General features: G+C 40.9%; 1 pseudogene; it reads left to right on the top strand.

Annotated features, from left to right (window-relative positions):
- The first annotated feature begins 16,429 nt into the window (after positions 1 to 16,429).
- On the top strand, positions 16,430 to 17,558 carry LOC133755226 (NIF3-like protein 1; annotated as a pseudogene).
- Positions 17,559 to 17,889: the final 331 nt, after the last annotated feature.

Here is a 17,889-nt window from a genome sequence, read left to right as displayed (position 1 = left end):
TGCACCTATGTGAGAGACCCAGAAAAATCTCTGGCTCCTGGCTTTGGATTGGCCCAGCTCTGACCATTGTGGCCATTTGGGAGTGAACCAGGAAGACTTCTCTGTCTCTCTCCTGACTGTCAAATAAGTAAGTAAAAATTTAAAAAAATAGATAAGGTGAAATTTATATGTGTAATTTCTGTTCTATAAAGTAAATCAAAAATTGGAGACTAAGTATATTGGTTTTCCAATGTTCTATAAATCAAAAATTTACCTCTTGTAGATTCATCCAGTAAAATTTACTTTCTCAGAGAGGAACACATTTAACAAGAGCCTTCAAAGAATTTTCTATGATGATCCAAATTCACTGTTGTCAGAAAAAAAAATTGTGAATTTTAGGAAGACCTATTAGAATAAATCAGATATGCCTTCTATTCACATGACTTTGTGAGATTAAGAGAGAGTGCTTTGTTTCAACCTTTTTTTTTACAGGCAGAGTTAGTTAGAGAGACAGAGAGAAAGGTCTTCCTTCCATTGGTTCACCCCCTAAATGGCCACTATGGCCAGTGTTGCACCGATCCGAAGCCAGGAGCCAGTTGCTTCCTCCTGGTCTCCCATGCGGGTGCAGGGCCCAAGGACTTGGGCCATCCCCCACTGCCTTCCTGGGCCACAGCAGAGAGCTGGACTGGAAGAGGAGCAACCGGGACAGAACCGGCACCCCAACCAGAACTAGAATGCAGAGTGCCAGGGCCGCAGGTGGAGGATTAGCCTAGTGAGCTGTGGTGCCAGCCTGTTTCAACCTTTTTCTACTAGGTTGATGAATATTGCCACTTGAAATATTTTTATTTAAAACTAAATTCTAATTACCAATAATTAATCATTCAAATTAGTACATGATAATATACATTGGTTGGCGCCATAGCTCAATAGGCTAATCTTCCGCCTGCGGCACTGGCACACTGGGTTCTAGTCCTAGATGGGGCACCAGATTCTGTCCCGGCCACTCCTCTTCCTGTCCAGCTCTCTACTGTGGCCTGGGAGTGCAGTGGAGAATGGCCCAATTCCTGGGGCCCTGCACCCACATGGGAGACCAGGAGAAGCACCTTGCTCCTGGCTTCAGATCAGCGAGGTGTGCGGGCTACAGTGCACCGGCCACAGCAGCCATTGGAGGGTGAACCAATGGAGAAGGAAGACCTTTCTCTCTGTCTCTCTCTCCCACTGTCCACTCTGCCTGTCAAAAATATATACATTAATTATTTTTCTTTTAGTACATCATAGTGACAAAAGTGCAGTAGCAACACATTTATAGTCTGTTCTGGAGTCCTTATTAAAATATTTATTTGTTTTTTTCTTGAATCTGTTCTGCTTAGTTTCTTTTTTAAAAATTATTGATTTACTTATCTGAAAGTCAGACTTTCCAGAAGAGAGGGAGGGAGAAGGGGAGAGAGGGAGACAGGGAGAGTATAAAGCACTGTTTGAAGATTACTTTTACAGTTAATTCTCATATTACAACACATTAATGACAGAGGTCCTACATGGGGATCAAGTGCACAGTGACTCCTGTTGTTGATTTAACAATTGACACTCTCATTTATGATGTCAGTGATCACCCGAGGCTCTTGTCATGAGCTGCCAAAGCTATGGAAGTCTCTTGAGTTCACAAACTCTGACCTTATTTAGACAAGGCCATAATCAAACTGGAAGTTCTCTCCTCCCTTCAGAGAAAGGTACCTCCTTCTTTGATGGCTCATTCTTTCCACCAGGATCTCACTCACAGAGATCTTTCATTTAGGTCATTTTTTGCCGGTGTCTTGGCTTTCCATGCCTGAGAAACTCTCATGGGCTTTTTAGCAAGATCTGAATGCCTTAAGGGCTGATTCTGAGGCCAGAGCGCTGTTTCGGGCATTTGTAATTCTATGAGTCTGCTGTGTATCCTACTTCCCATGTTGGATCATTCTCTGCTTTTTAATTCTATCAATTATTATTATCAGGCAATGATCTTATTTATGTAATCTCTTTGACACTTAATCCTATCTGTATGATCAATTATGAACTTAAACTGATCACTTTGACTAGTAAGATGGCATTGGTACCTGCCAACTTAATGGGATTTGGAGTCCCATGATCCATAGCAAGAGAAAAAGTTTTTCAAATGTTGTTTAGTTAAAAGCATATCCATGGGGTTTTGTATATTTTTTCTTATTTAATCTTTGAAGTACACCTCTACTTATGGATTGAATTCCTGATTCCTTGTGAGGAGAAATGTAGGTCAAAGTTTTAGTAATATAACAAAATTGCCTTGCAAAATATAACATGGCAAGAATTTGCATTCATATGTACTTCTTTTCAAAACTCAGAATCCTAAACATGTACATCTTTAGTGGTACGTATCAGATGCAAATTTTATCTGGAGTATCACCTTCTAGCTTATTCGCACTATTGTTCTATGTGACTCATTTATAGTACTGCAAGGGGATTCCCCCCTCTATTGGACCCACTTCCAATAACACCAACCTCTTATTCATATTTTCCAGTTCACTGTAGTTATTCATTTCATCATACATTAAAAAAGACTCTAAATTCTCATTCACCACATCTTCTGGTTAAGGATGTAAGCTTGGTAACTCAAAACATTTGCAGATCCTGTGGCTGCTTCTGACAGAGCATATGACTAGTGTATTTATACTGGTATAACTAAAGTCATCTTTACAAAATCGCTTAATATGTGTATCTTTCTATATCTAAAAGTTACACAATTTTTGACCATGAATACTTTATATAATCATGCATGGATTGAGTATTTTCACATATTCAGATCACCATTCCCTGTTCATGTGGAATGGATAATATGACATAATGTCTCTACTGATGCCATAAGATTTATACATAGGGGCTGGCACTGTGGCATAGTGGGTAAAGCCACTGCCTGCAGTGCCAGCATCCCATATGGGAACCAGTTCAAGTCCTGGCTACTCCACTTCCAATTCATTTCAATAATAATTTTATTTTGCACATTGGAATCGAAGGGTGAACCCAATCACAACCCTCTCCATTCATCTTCTCTTCCAGTTATGATCATAAGTACATCTATATATTTCCAAGATCAAAGAAAATTAATTTTTCTCCAGTAAGGTGATTACTTATTCTTTTTTTTTTCAAATTATTTTCTTTTTTTATTTTTTAATTAAACTTTTTTTATTAAACTTTTATTTAATGAATATAAATTTCCAAAGTATAGCTTGTGGGTTACAATGGCTTCCCCCCTCCCATAACTTCCCTCCCGCCCGCAACCCTCCCCCCTCCCGTTCCCTTTCCCCTTCCATTCATGTAAAGATTCATTTTCAATTCTCTTTGTATACAGAAGATCAATTTAGTATATATTAGGTAAAGATTTCAACATTTTGCCCATATAGCAACATAAAGTGAAAAAACTACCATTGGATTACTAATTATAGCATTAAATAGCAATGTACAGCACATTAAAGACAGAGATCCTACATAATTTTTTTTTTCAAAATAATTAATTTTCTATGCCATTTCCATTTTAACACCAGGTTGTTTTGTTTTTTTTTTTTCATTTCTAATTCTCTTTATATACAGAAGATCACTTCAGTATATAATTAGCAAAGACCTCATCAGTCTGCGCCCACACAGAAATGCAAAGTATAAAAATACTGTTTCAGTACCAGTCATAGCATCACTTGGCTTTAGACGACACATTAGGGACAGATCCCGCATGGGGTGTAAGTACACAGTGACTCCTGTTGCTGAGTTAACAATTTGACACTCCTGTTCATGGCGTCAGTAATCTCCCTAGGCTCTAGTCATGAGTTGCCAGGGCTATGGAAGCCTTTAGAGTTCGCTGACTTTGGTCTTATTCCGATAGGGTCATAGTCAAAGTGGAGGTTCTCTCCTCCCTTCGGAGAAGGGTACCTCCTTCTTTGATGGCCCCGTTCTTTCCACTGGGATCTCACTAACAGAGATCATTCATTTAGGTCTTTTTTTTTTCCATGATATCTTGGCTTTCCATGCCTGCTATACTCTCATGGGCTCTTCAGCCAGATCTGAATGCCTTGAGGGCTGATTCTGAGGCCGGAGTGTTGTTTAGGACATCTGCCATCCTATGAGTCTACTGTGTATCCCACTTCCCATGTTGGATCTTCCTCTCCCTTTTTGATTCTATCAGTTAGTATTAGCAGATACTTGTCTTGTTTGTGTGATCTCTTTGACTCTTAGACCTATCAGAGCTATCAATTGTGAGCTGAAATTGATCACTTGGACTAGTGCGATGGCATTGGTACATGCCATCTTGATGGAATTGTGTTGGAATCCCCTGCACATTTCTAACTCCACCATTTGCGGCCAGTCTGATTGAGCATGTTTCAAATTGTTCATCTCCTCCCTCTCTTTTTCCACTCTTAGATTTAACAGGGATCACTTTTCAGTTAAAATTTAAACACCTGAGAATAATTGTGTGTTAATTACTGAGTTCAACCAATAGTACTAGAACAACAACAACAACAACAAATACTAAAAAGGATAAAGTATTACATTGTACATCTAAAGTCAGGACAGGAGCTGATCAGTTCATTGTTGCTTATAGTGTCCATTTCACTTAACAGGTTTCCTCTTTGGCGCTCAGTTGTCATCGATCAGGGAAAACAAATGATATTTTTCTCTTTGGGACTGGCTTAATTCACTCAGCATGATGTTTTCCAGATTGCTCCATCTTGTTGCAAATGACTGGGTTTCGTTGTTTCTTACTGCTGTATAGTATTCTATGGAGTACATGTCCCATAATTTCTTTATCCAGTCTACTGTTGATGGGCATTTGGGTTGGTTCCAGGTCTTAGCTATTGTGAATTGAGCTGCAATAAACATTAATGTGCAGATGGCTTTTTTATTTGTCAAATTAAATTCCTTTGGGTAAATTCCAAGGAGTGGGATGGCTGGGTTGTATGGTAGGGTTATGTTCAGGTTTCTGAGGAATCTCCAGACAGACTTCCATAGTGGCTTAACCAGTTTGCATTCCCACCAACAGTGGGTTAGTGTCCCTTTTTCCCCACATCCTCTCCAGCATCTGTTGTTGGTAGATTTCTGAATGTGAGCTATTCTCACCGGGGTGAGATGGAACCTCATTGTGGTTTTGATTTGCATTTCTCTGATTGCTAGTGATCTTGAACATTTTTTCATGTGTCTGTTGGCCATTTGGGTTTCCTCTTTCGAAAAATGTCTATTGAGGTCCTTGGCCCATCTCTTCAGTGGGTTGTTTCTTCTGTTGTTGTGGATTTTCTTGATTTCTTTGTAGATTCTGGTTATCAACCCTTTTTCTGTAGTATAGTTTGCGAATATTTTTTCCCATTCTGTTGGTTGCCTCTTCACTTTCCTGACTGTTTCTTTTGAAGTACAGAAACTTCTCAATTTGATGCAATCCCAAATGTTAATTTTGGTTTTGACTGCCTGTGCTGTTGGAGTATTTTCCAGGAAGTCTTTGCCTGTGCCTATATCTTGCAGGGTTTCTCCAATGCTCTCTAATAATTTGATGGTTTCGGGTCGTAGATTTAAATCTTTAATCCATGTTGAGTGAATTTTTGTGTAAGGTGATAGGTATGGGTCTTGCTTCAAGCTTCTGCATGTGGAAATCCAATTTTCCCAGCAACATTTATTGAATAGACTGTCCTTATTCCAGGGATTAGATTTGGATCTTTGGTCAAATATAAGTTGGCTGTAGGTGTTTGGATTGATTTCTGGTGTTTCTATTCTGTTCCATTGGTCTATCCATCTGTTTCTGTACCAGTACCATGCTGTTTTGATAACAACTGCCCTGTAGTATGTCCTAAAATCAGGTATTGTGATGCCTCCGGCTTTGTTTTTGTTGTAGAGGATTGCTTTGGCTATTCGAGGTCTTCTGTGTCTCCATATGAATTTCAGCATCATTTTTTCTATATTTGAGAAGAAGGTCTTCGGGATCTTGATGGGTATTGCATTGAATGTATAAATTGCTTTTGGGAGAATAGACATTTTGATGATATTGATTCTTCCAGTCCATGAGCATGGAAGATTTCTCCATTTTTTGGTATCCTCTTTTATTTCTTTCTTTAAGGTTTTGTAGTTTTCATCGTAGAGATCTTTAACGTCTTTGGTTAAGTTTATTCCAAGGTATTTGATTGTTTTTGTAGCTATTGTGAATGGGATTGATTTTAGAAGTTCTTCCTCAGCCATGGCATTGCCTGTGTATACAAAGGCTGTTGATTTTTGTGGATTGATTTTATATCCTGCTACTTTGCCAAACTCTTCAATGAGTTCCAGCAGTCTCTTAGTAGAGTTCTTTGGGTCCCCTAAATAAAGAATCATATCATCTGCAAAGAGGGATAGTTTGAGTTCGTCCTTCCCGATTTGTATCCCTTTAATTTCTTTTTCTTGCCTAATAGCTCTGGCCAAAACTTCCAGAACTATATTGAATAGCAGTGGTGAGAGAGGGCATCCCTGTCTGTTACCAGATCTCAGTGGAAATGCTTCCAACTTTTCCCCATTCAATAGGATGTTGGCTGTGGGTTTTTCATATATTGCTTTGATTGTACTAAGGAATGTTCCTTCCATACCCAGTTTGCTTAGAGTTTTCATCATGAAAGGGTGTTGTATTTTATCAAATGCTTTCTCTGCGTCTATTGAGAGAATCATATGGTTTTTCTTCTGCAGTCTGTTAATGTAGTGTATTACGTTGATTGTTTTGCGAATGTTGAACCATCCCTGCATACCGGGGATGAATCCCACTTGGTCTGGGTGGATGATCTTTCTGATGTGTTGTTGCATTCTATTGGCCAGAATTTTATTTAGGATTTTTGCATCTATGTTCATCAGGGATATTGGTCTGTAATTCTCTTTCAGTGTTGCGTCTCTTTCTGGCTTAGGAATTAAGGTGATGGTGGCTTCATAGAAAGAATTTGGGAGGATTCCCTCTTTTTCGATTGCTCTGAATAGTTTGAGAAGAATTGGAGTTAGTTCTTCTCTAAATGTCTGGTAGAACTCAGCAGTGAATCCATCTGGTCCTGGGCTTTTCTTTGTTGGGAGGGCCTTTATTACTGTTTCAATTTCTGTGTCAGTTATTGGTCTGTTTAGGTTTTCTATGTCTTCCTGGCTCAATTTAGGGAGGTTGTATGTGTCCAAGAATCTGTCCATTTCTGATAGATTTCCCTGTTTGCTGGCATACAAGTCCTTGTAGTAATTTCTGATGATTCTTTTTATTTCTGTGGCGTCTGTTGTTACGTTTCCCATTTCATCTCTGATCCTATTGATTTGGGTCTTTTCTCTTCTTTTTTTAGTTAGTTGGGCCAATGGGGTGTCAATTTTGTTTATTTTTTCAAAAAACCAGCTCCTCGTTTGGCTGATTTTTTGTAATGTTTTTTTGGATTCAATCCTGTTGATTTCTTCTCTGATTTTAATTATTTCTCTTCTCCTACTGGGTTTGGGTTTGGTTTGCTGCAGATTTTCTAGATCCTTGAGATGACTTGAAAGCTCATCTATTTGGTGCCTTTCCAATGTCTTGATGTAGGCACCTATTGATATAAACTTTCCTCTTAACACTGCTTTTGTTGTATCCCATAGGTTTTGGTATGTTGTGCTGTTATCCTCATTTACTTCCAGAAAATTTTTGATTTCTCTTTTAATTTCTTCTATGACCCGTTGTTCATTCAGGAGCATGTTGTTCAATCCCCATGTGTTTACACGTGCTCTAGGGATTCCTGAGTTGCCAATTTCCAATTTCATTCCTTTGTGGTCTGAGAAGCTGCATGGTATGATTCTAATTCTTTTGAATTTGCTGAGACTTGCTTTATGGCCTAGTATGTGGTCAATCCTAGAGAGGGTTCCATGTACTGCTGAGAAGAATGTAAAGTCCTTAGATGTAGGATGAAATGTTCTGTAGATGTCTGTTAGATCCATTTGGGCTATAGTGTCATTTAAATCTACTGTCTCCTTGTTGATCTTCTGTCCTGTTGATCTGTCTATCTCTGAGAGTGGAGTATTGAAGTCCCCCAGTACTATTGTATTGGGGTCTAAGTCTCCCTTTAAGTCCCTTAACAAGTCTTTTAAATAAGCTGGTGCCCTGTAATTAGGTGCATATACGTTGATAATCGTTATATCTTCTTGTTGAATGCATCCCTTAATCATTATATAGTGCCCCTCTTTGTCTCTCCTAACAGTTTTTGTGGTAAAGTTTATGTTGTCCGATATTAAGATGGCTACGCCCGCTCTCTTTTCATTTCTGTTGGCGTGGTATATCTTTTTGCAGCCTTTCACTCTCAGCCTGTATGGATCATTGTTGGATAGATGGGTTTCTTGTAAGCAGCAAAAGGATGGGTTTTGTTCCTTAACCCAATCAGCCAATCGGTGTCTTTTAACTGGACAGTTCAAGCCATTAACATTCAATGTGACTATTGAGAAGGAGTAACTTTGCCCTGCCATTTGCCAAAGATATTTTCTAATATCTGGTTTGAGATTCCTGTGATCTTTTGCTCTGAGGTTTCCTTCCTTTACCTTCTTTCATATTGGTGACCGTGTTTCTGTGTTTCTGTATGTAACACATCTTTAAGCATCTTTTGCAGGGCTGGACGAGTGGCAACAAATTCTTTCAATTTCTGTTTGCTGTGAAAGGTCTTTATTTCACCTTCATTCACAAATGAGAGCTTTGCAGGATATAATATTCTGGGCTGGCAGTTTTTCTCTCTTAGTACCTGGGCTATATCTCGCCATTCTCTCCTGGCTTGTAGGGTTTCTGATGAGAAATCAGCTGTAAGTCTAATTGGAGATCCTCTGAGAGTAATCTGTCGTTTCTCTCTTGCACATTTTAGGATCTTTTCTTTATGTTTCACTGTGGTGAGTTTGATTACGACGTGTCGTGGTGAGGATCTCTTTTGATCATGTTTATTAGGGGTTCTCTGAGCTTCCTGTACTAGGATGTCTCTGTCCTTCTCCAAACCTGGGAAATTTTCTGCTAGTATCTCACTAAAAAGGCCTTCTAATCCTTTCTCCCTTTCCATGCCTTCAGGAACTCCTAGAACCCGAATGTTGGGTTTTTTAATAGTATCCTGTAGATTCCTGACAGTATTTTTTAGATTTCTGATTTCTTCTTCTTTTCTTTGATTTGACTGTTTCCTTTCCTGTTCTCTGTCTTCTAATTCCGATATTCTCTCCTCTGCTTCATCCATTCTGTTTTTAAGGCTCTCTAATGTGTTTGCCATTTGATCTATTGAGTTCTTCATTTCATTGAGGTTTTTTTTCATTATCACAGTTTCCTGTTCCACTAGTTGTTTCATTTCATTTTGATTCCTCCTTAATATTTCATTTTCACGGGAGAGATTTTCTATCTTGTCCATTAAGGATTTCTGTAGTTCAAGAATTTGTTTTTGAGAACTTCTTAATGTTCTTGTGAATTTTTTGAAATCTGCTTCTTGCATTTGCTCTATCTCTTCATCTTCATAATCTTGCATTGGCATGTCTTGTTCACTTGGGGGCGTCATAGTGCCTTCCTTGTTCTTGTTACCTCGGCTTCTATGTTTCTTGCTTGGCATGTTAGAGATAATTTGTGGTGTTTTTGTTTTTGTTTTTTTTTCTCTCGTTATACTATGCCTCTAAGTGAGCTGTCTGTTTTGTTGGAGCCTTAGGGGCTGTGATGGGTGTGGTCAGAGAGCTATGCTTGTTTCTTGAGGTTTAAGGCTGTGTAAAGAGCGACTCTCCCAGATTATTTGCTCCTTGCTGGGGCGCTCTCTCTCTCTCTCTCTTTTTTTTTTTTGACTTAGTTGGGAGTGGGGTTGAGGGTAGTTGAAATCTAGCCTCTGTGAGTATTCGTTTGATCTACCCCTGGGACCATACACAGAGTTTATGCAGCCCTCAATGTGTTCTCCAGTTTCGCTAAAGATACTGAGTTTGGCTGAGCTTTACATATGTAAAATCGCGGTGCTCTTTGTTTTGCTTGGTGAGTGAAGGGAGAGGCCTCTGTTCCCCCTCCCCCCAATGTCTGGGACTTCTCAGGTCTTTGTCTTTCTTACCCTCCTCCGTTCCCGCTTGGCAAGTTAGAGATAATTTGTGGTGTTTTTGTTTTTGTTTTTTTTCTCTCGTTATACTATGCCTCTAAGTGAGCTGTCTGTTTTGTTGGAGCCTTAGGGGCTGTGATGGGTGTGGCCAGAGAGCTATGCTTGTTTCTTGAGGTTTAAGGCTGTGTAAAGAGCGACTCTCCCAGATTATTTGCTCCTTGCTGGGATGCTCTCTCTCTCTCTCTCTCTCTCTCTCTTTTTTTTTTTTTGACGCAGTTGGGAGTGGAGTTGAGGGTAGTTGAAATCTAGCCTCTGTGAGTATTCGTTTGATCTACCCCTGGGACCATACACAGAGTTTATGCAGCCCTCAATGTGTTCTCCAGTTTCGCTAAAGATACTGAGTTTGGCTGAGCTTTACATATGTAAAATCGCGGTGCTCTTTGTTTTGCTTGGTGAGTGAAGGGAGAGGCCTCTGTTCCCCCTCCCCCCAATGTCTGGGACTTCTCAGGTCTTTGTCTTTCTTACCCTCCTCCATTCCCGCGCTGGCGAGATTCTCCCGCCGCTGCCACTCGGCTCGTCTCGGTTGGTTTTCCACGCGGTGGGTTCCCTGTAAGTCCTCTGTGTCTCCTCCACAAGATCCGGAAGCGATTCCTCTGCAGTTTTTTTCTTGAGTCTTTTCCTGAGGCTACAGTAATTCCACTTTTATGAAAGTTTATTTTCCCAAACTAAGGCACACGTCCTCACTATCCGCCATCTTGGCTCCGCCCCCTACTTAATTATTCTTAAGCTTATTTTCAGTCTTCTCTTATTTTTAATTCAACTTTCTGCAAACTCTTTGAAGTATGCTTTTTATGTTGGTTGCTAGATCTCATGGGCCTGGCACTGTGGCAAAGTGGGTAAAGCCGCTGCCTGCAGTGCTGGAATCCCATGTAGGTGCTGGTTGAAGTCCTGCCTGCTTCACTTCCCATACAGCTTTCTGCTATGGCCTTGGAAAGCAGTGGAAGATGATCCTAGTCCTTGAGACGCTGCAATCACATGAGAGGCCCAGGAGAAGCTCTGGATCCTGGTTTCAGATTATCTCAGCTCTGGCTGTTTGTAGCCATTTGGAGAGTGAACCAGTGGATGGAAGACTTCTCTCTCTCTCTCTCTCTCTCTCTCTCTCTCTCTCTCTCTCTCTCTCCTTCCGCCTCTCTGTAAATCTGCCTTTCAAATAAATAAATATTTAAAAAATCCTTCCCTATTCTCATTAGAAAATAGACATGAACTAAATTAAAAAAAAATGGGGCTGGTGCTGTGGCATAACTGGTAAGCCTGTTGCTGTCAGTGCTGGCATCCATATGGACACTGGTTCAAGTCCCAGCTACTCCACTTCCAATTCAGCTCTCTCTATGACCTAGGAAAGCAATAGAAGATGGCCCAAGTTCCTTGGGCTCCTGCACCTGCTTGGGAAACCTGGAAGAAGCTCCTGGCTCCTGGCTTCAAATCAGTGCAGCTCCAGCTGTTGCAGCCAGATGGGGAGTGAACCAGTGGATAGAAGAACCCCCTCTCTCTCTGCCACTCCTTCTTTCTCTGTGTAACTCTTTCAAATAAATAAATGAATAAATCTTTAAAAATTTTAAAAATAAGGCCGGCGCCGCGGCTCACTAGGCTAATCCTCCGCCTTGTGGCGCCAGCACACCGGGTTCTAGTCCCAGTCAGGGTGCCAGATTCTGTCCCGGTTGCCCCTCTTCCAGGCCAGCTCTCTGCTGTGGCCAGGGAGTGCAGTGGAGGATGGCCCAAGTGCTTGGGCCCTGCACCCCATGGGAGACCAGGAGAAGCACCTGGCTCCTGCCATTGGATCAGCGCAGTGAGCCAGCCTCAGTGCGCCAGCCATGGCAGCCATTGGAGGGTGAACCAATGGCAAAAAGGAAGACCTTTCTCTCTGTCTCTCTCTCTCACTCTCCACTCTGCCTGTCAAAAAAAATTTTTTAAATAAAAAACTTAATAGTCTCATGGTTTTCTAAAGTTCTGTGCTTTTCCTTCTCTTTTTTTAAATTAACACGATATCCTCCAGAAGCTAGTATTCTGTTTTGTTTTAAAGGTTTATTTATTTAATAGGCAGTATTACAGAGAGAGGGGAGGAGACAAGGAGAGAGAGAGAGGGAGGAAGTGGGAGAGAGAGAGAGACAGAGAGAGACAATGAGAATATTCCATCCATTGGTTCACTCACCAATGGCTGCTATGTCCAGGGCTGGGTCAAGCTGAAGCCAGGAGTCAGGATCTTCATGCAATTCTCCCACATGAGTGCACGCTCTCAAGTACTTAGGGCATCTTTTGTTGCTTTTCCAGGTATATTAATAAGGAGTGATCAGAAGTAAACCAAGCCAGGACTAGAATCAGTGCCCAAATAGGATGCCAGCACTCCAGGCAGCAGTTTAACCTGCTAAGCCACATGCTACCTCTCCATTTTCCTTCTCTCTTTCCTGAAGATGAGAAAATATGTATTGATCTATTTTCAGTCTTAGTCTATTTTGTGTTGTTACAAAACCAGTGTACAATGTGTAATTTATAAAGAAAAAGTGTATCTTGCAGTCATATGAGAAGTCAATGATCAAGAGGCCCCATCAGGAGAGGGCCATATTCCTGTAACTTAACTTGGCAGAAGTCATTACATGGTGAGAGAGTGTAAGAGATAAAACTTATCACCTCAAGGTCCTTTTAAAATTGGTGTCAATCTATTCCTGAGGGTTGAAACTATTGTCTTGGGGATTTTTTTTAAGATTTTGTTTATTTGAGAGGTAGAGCTACAGACAGAGAGAGGGAGAGACAGAGAGAAAGATCTTCCATTTGATGGTTCACTCCTCAAATGGCAACAATGGCTGGAGCTTGGCCAGTCTGAACCTGGGAGCTAGGAGCTTCCTCCAGGTCTCCTATATCAATGTAGGGGTCAAAGCACTTGGGTCATTCTCCACTGCTTTCTCACGTGGCAGAGAGCTATATTGGAAGAGGATCAGCCAGAACATGAACTGGTAACATATGGGATGCTAGCACCACAGGCAGAGGCTCAGCCCACAGTGCCACAGCACCAGTCCCAGGTATTAGGTTTCCAATACATCATCTGGGATGTTACATGTTAAAGTCAGACCATTTTAAAAATTATATTGCATTTTTATTACTATTCCAATTTATTTGGCCTACAAGTAGAATTTTTTATTGTAGTTATTCTATTTCACAGCTATTGAAATTAAATGTCAGTTTTTAATTTTTTTTAATTTAAGATAAACAGATTTCACATATTTCATATATACAGATTTAGGAACATAGTGATACTTCCCACCTTATTCTCTCTCCCACCCACACATTCTCACTCATCCTTTCTCTCTAATTCCCTGTCTTATTTTTCCTTAAATATCTATTCATTTTTTTATTTGAAAGGCAAAGTTACAAAGACAAAGGAAGGAAGAGACAGAGAAAGATTTTCCATCCACTGGTTTAGTCCCCACATGGCTGTGATGGCTGGAGATGGGCTGGTCCAAAGCCAGGAGCCAGGAGCTTCTTCCAAGTTTCCCATGTGGTTGCAGGGGCTCAAGCCCCTGAGTGATCTGATCTTTTCCAGACACATTAGCAGGGAGCTGGATTGGAAGTGGAGCCTCTGGGACTGAAACTGGGCACAGTTCTCCCCACTACTCCACAGTGCCAGCCCTACTTCCTACACTGATCTACTTTCAGTGGACTTTTTACTCTTAAGATTCACCCTATACTTAGTAAAGAGTACAGCACTGTTGTTCAGCAGTAGAGACAAGTGCTGTAAAAAATCATAAACTCTCAAAATGTCAATTTCACTCTTATACATTCCATTTTTTGCTGCTCTATTAGTTACCACAGATCAAGGAGAACATAATGTGTTTGTCTTTTTGGGATTGGCTTATTTCACTAAATTTAATGGTTTTCAATTGTATTCATTTTGTTGCAAAACAAAGGATTTCATTATATTTTATAGCTGAGTAGTTGTTTATTATAAATACATATATAAGTATGTATATATATATATATATATATCACATTTTTATCCAGTCATCAGTTGATGGCCATCTAGGTTGAATCCATATCTTAGCTATTGTTAATTGAGCTCAATGAACATGAGGATGCAGAAAGCTCCTTCATATGCCTATTTCTTTTTTTAAGATTTAAATATTTGAAATACAGAGTTACAGAGAGAGGTAGAGACAGAGACAGAGGTCTTCTACCTGCTGGTTCACTCCCCAGATGACTGCAATGGCCAGAGCTGCACTGATCTGAAGCCAGAAGCCAGGAGCTTCCTCCAGGTCTCCCATGTGGTGCAGGCGCCCAAGGACTTGGGACATCTTCCACTGCTATCCCAGGCTATAGCAGAGAGCTGGATCGGAAGAGGAGCAGGCAAGACTAGAACTGGTGCCCATATGGGATGCCAGCACTTCAGGCCAGGGCATTAACCTACTGCACCACAGTGCTGGCCCCTTATATCCCTATTTCATTTCACTTAGATTAATTCCCAGGATTAAGATTGCGGAGTCATATGGTATATCTACGTTCAAGTTTCTGAGGTGTCTCCATACGTCTTCCACAATAGCTGTGCTAGTTTATTTTCCCACCAATAGTGGATTAAGATGCCTTTTCCCCACATTCTGGCCAGCATTTGTTGATTGTTGATTTCTGTATGAGAGCCACTCTGACAGGGGTGAGGTCAAACCTCACTGTGATTGTGATTTGTATTTCTCTGGTGACTAGTGATATTGAGCATTTTTCACTTGCCTGTGGTTTCTAAAATTTTCTCTTTTGATAAGTGCCTGTAGAGCAGCTCACATTGGTTGTCCAGAGAACCAGCTATATCCTGTGCCTTCTTATGCAGTCACAGAGTTTCCACAGTCTCAGCACAAAGGGCTCCCACTGTCAATGGGTGCAGAGGATTTGATCCACCTTGCTAGACTGTCTCATTCACAGAGAGGCAGAGACATTCCCGGAGCCTCGACAGTTTGAGCACTGAGAGATTGCGGGGACCTCAGTAATATGTGGGTGCACAGACTCTAGTCAATTTGCCCAGCCAGACTCAAAGTCAATGGGAAACATGGAGTTTTCCTTCTGTTAGAATCTCTGGATCACACACATGCACAATAGCCACCAACCAAATGCTTCCAATTCTCCCCATCAGTTGCAAGTTGCATGCATTCAAGCTGCTGCCACTGGTACTGTTAGAAGATGGCATCTTGTCTCAGCCAGGTGCTGAGCATGTGCACAAGAGCTTCTGCATCTTCTGTTTCTGTCCAAAATGGTGCCCACCTTCTCTCAACTGATTATTGGGCACCATTGTTTAGTGAATGTAGTGAGAGAAACATGCCCCCCTTGTTTTTTACTGGGTCAGTGGGTACACTTTCCCCCTCAGAGCTCCAGGCCAGACTCACGTCAAAGTCTCCCTATGTCTATATCACCAGTGGTATGGGTTGCTGCAGTCTGATCTCACCTCACTCTCCAAAGCCGGTGCTTTCTCCTCCTCTTAGCTGCTGGCATCCTGTTGTGTCTGTGTTCATGCTGCATGTCTGCATCTTCCACACAGATCCATGGCATTTCTCTCCTGTAGAATTTCCACCACAGTTTTCTCTAACTCTTCCTCAATAATGTGCTTCCAACATTTTTTGAAACTAGTTACCACTAGTATATGTGCTTCCCTATTCCACCATCTTGGAATCATCCAACATGCATGCTTTTTATGGAATTTTAGGTATATAAAATCTGGAGATACTCTATTGAAAAATGCTAACATGGCATCCCAAGAGTATCCCTGTATTAAGAGGAACATAGTTAATATCATTGAATTATTTTTCAATTGTTCATTTGTTAGTGACACATGATCTTTCTTTGGAATTCTGTAATTTATTTGGATAAAAATTCTTAAAATTATGTTATCTTTACTAACTTTATTTCTTTTTACAAAATCAGTAGCAAATGAATGTCTTCATGAAACCAAGTTGTGTTTAATCTTTACCAATTAATAAATTGTGAGTGCCCTTTCAAGAATGTCTTTCCAAAAACATTGTGAGGCGGAGAGCGGCAAGATGGCGGAATAGGAAGGGAGCACACTGATAGTCCGGGAAAGGACAGCTTAATAAAAGTGGAGATACTGCAGGTTCAAGGAAGTGTAGGGGAAAAAACAGCAGAGGAAACTCTTGCAGAACTAGTGATTCACAGTGGACCTGCGTGGAGAGTGTGGGAGCCCAAGTTCGGGACACCAGTGGCAGAATCAATGCACCAGCGCTGGAACACGAGGTGAGCCAAACCTCAATAGCTTGAGACACTGGCGGGCAAGCAGAAAGAGGAGACTAGAGGGAACGAGGCTTGAAACTCCGTGGGGAAAAGTTCACCAGGCTAACTAGAAGAGAGAGAGAGAGGAAAAAAAAAGTGACCAATATGGACACGAGTTTCTCTCATCTTGCTAATGCCTGGTCCCCATGACAGTCTGGTTTATGTAATCTCTGAACTGCAATTCTTCCTGTTCCTTCATGGGTCTGAAGACTCATTTCCTCCTTGAATGACTTTACATCCCTGTCGTCTGCTGAGAGTTGGGACAATATTGGATTGCTGGTGGAACCAAGCCCACCAAAAACTATAAATACATTCTTCCTGACCAATGACTTGACTGAGAAGGTGATGGAGGAGGCTCTGCATAAGAAGGCAGGTCTCATCTTTTCCTACATTCCACCTATTTTCCTACACATAAAGCATATTACCTGGATGTCCTGAAAGGAGCACCTGGTGTTCTGGGCTTTGGAGATCACAGTTGGCATCTACTCTCTTCACACAGCCTATGATGCTGCACACCAGGGATTGAAAAAGTGGTTTTCCAAAGGGCTTAGAGCCTGCACATCGAGGCATATATATCCTTCCAAAACTCATGGCTATCCTATAGAGGGTACCACTGAGTACAACATTAAGCATACCCAAGATATGGATAAAGTTGTGTCTGCAGTGAGAGAAGTTGAAGGTGTTCCTGTCACTTCTTTTTCTGCTAGGATTGATGAAGAGAAAAATAAGGATCAGCCTGGATTGTACAGAGAAGACTTTGATACAGGTGGTGGCTCAGCTCTCTCAAAACAGATAACTTTACCAGAGAACTGAAATTCTTTCACAGCAGAAGCCTTTGCTCTACATACTGGAATGGGTCAATCATGCACTCTGGATGAATCTGTTGCCCTGGCAACCATTATTGAGTGAATCAAAAGACACCTCAAACTAATTCATATTTACTTAGTAGCTCTTGGGGTAGGAAGGACCTTAGCATCATGAGTCAAAGCTTTGGCCCTGTGTGCTGGTTCTGAGAGCAGGGTGTGGAAGCAGACCTGTACCTCAACAGGTGGAATGTCCCATTATGATGGTCTGGATGCTACTTCCTAAGGAATAAATGTCATCCTCTGTGAACACAGTAATACTGAATGAGGCTTTCCTACTGACCTTTTTGATATTCTGGGTGCCCACTTGGAGAATAAGATCAATATTATCCTGTCAGAGATGGACAGGGATCTTCTTTGTGTGGTATAAGGCATACAGAAACATCAAGATGATACAACCTAGAGATTGCATCTCCACTCATGTGGATGTGTAACATAAGTCAGTGGAGTCGACATATCATTCTGGAAGAGTATCTTAAGATGCATGAGGATGCTTCAAAAAGTTCATGGACATGTTTATTTTGAGAAAACTGCATACATTAAAAAATTCACAAAATAAATAACTTTTAACTCCATTTTCTGCAAACCTTTTGAACTGCCCTTATATTATCTTTTCTAGTTTATCTGGTTCAACAAATGTTTTATAGTTCATAAGGAAATAACTGAACTACCATAATGAAAAACAAATATTAAGAAAGATC

Source organism: Lepus europaeus, unplaced genomic scaffold (genome assembly GCF_033115175.1).
Source record: "Lepus europaeus isolate LE1 unplaced genomic scaffold, mLepTim1.pri SCAFFOLD_3_1, whole genome shotgun sequence".
Lineage (NCBI taxonomy): Eukaryota > Metazoa > Chordata > Mammalia > Lagomorpha > Leporidae > Lepus > Lepus europaeus.
Note: the sequence above shows the minus strand (reverse complement) of the source record. Positions and strands in the feature narration are given on the sequence as shown.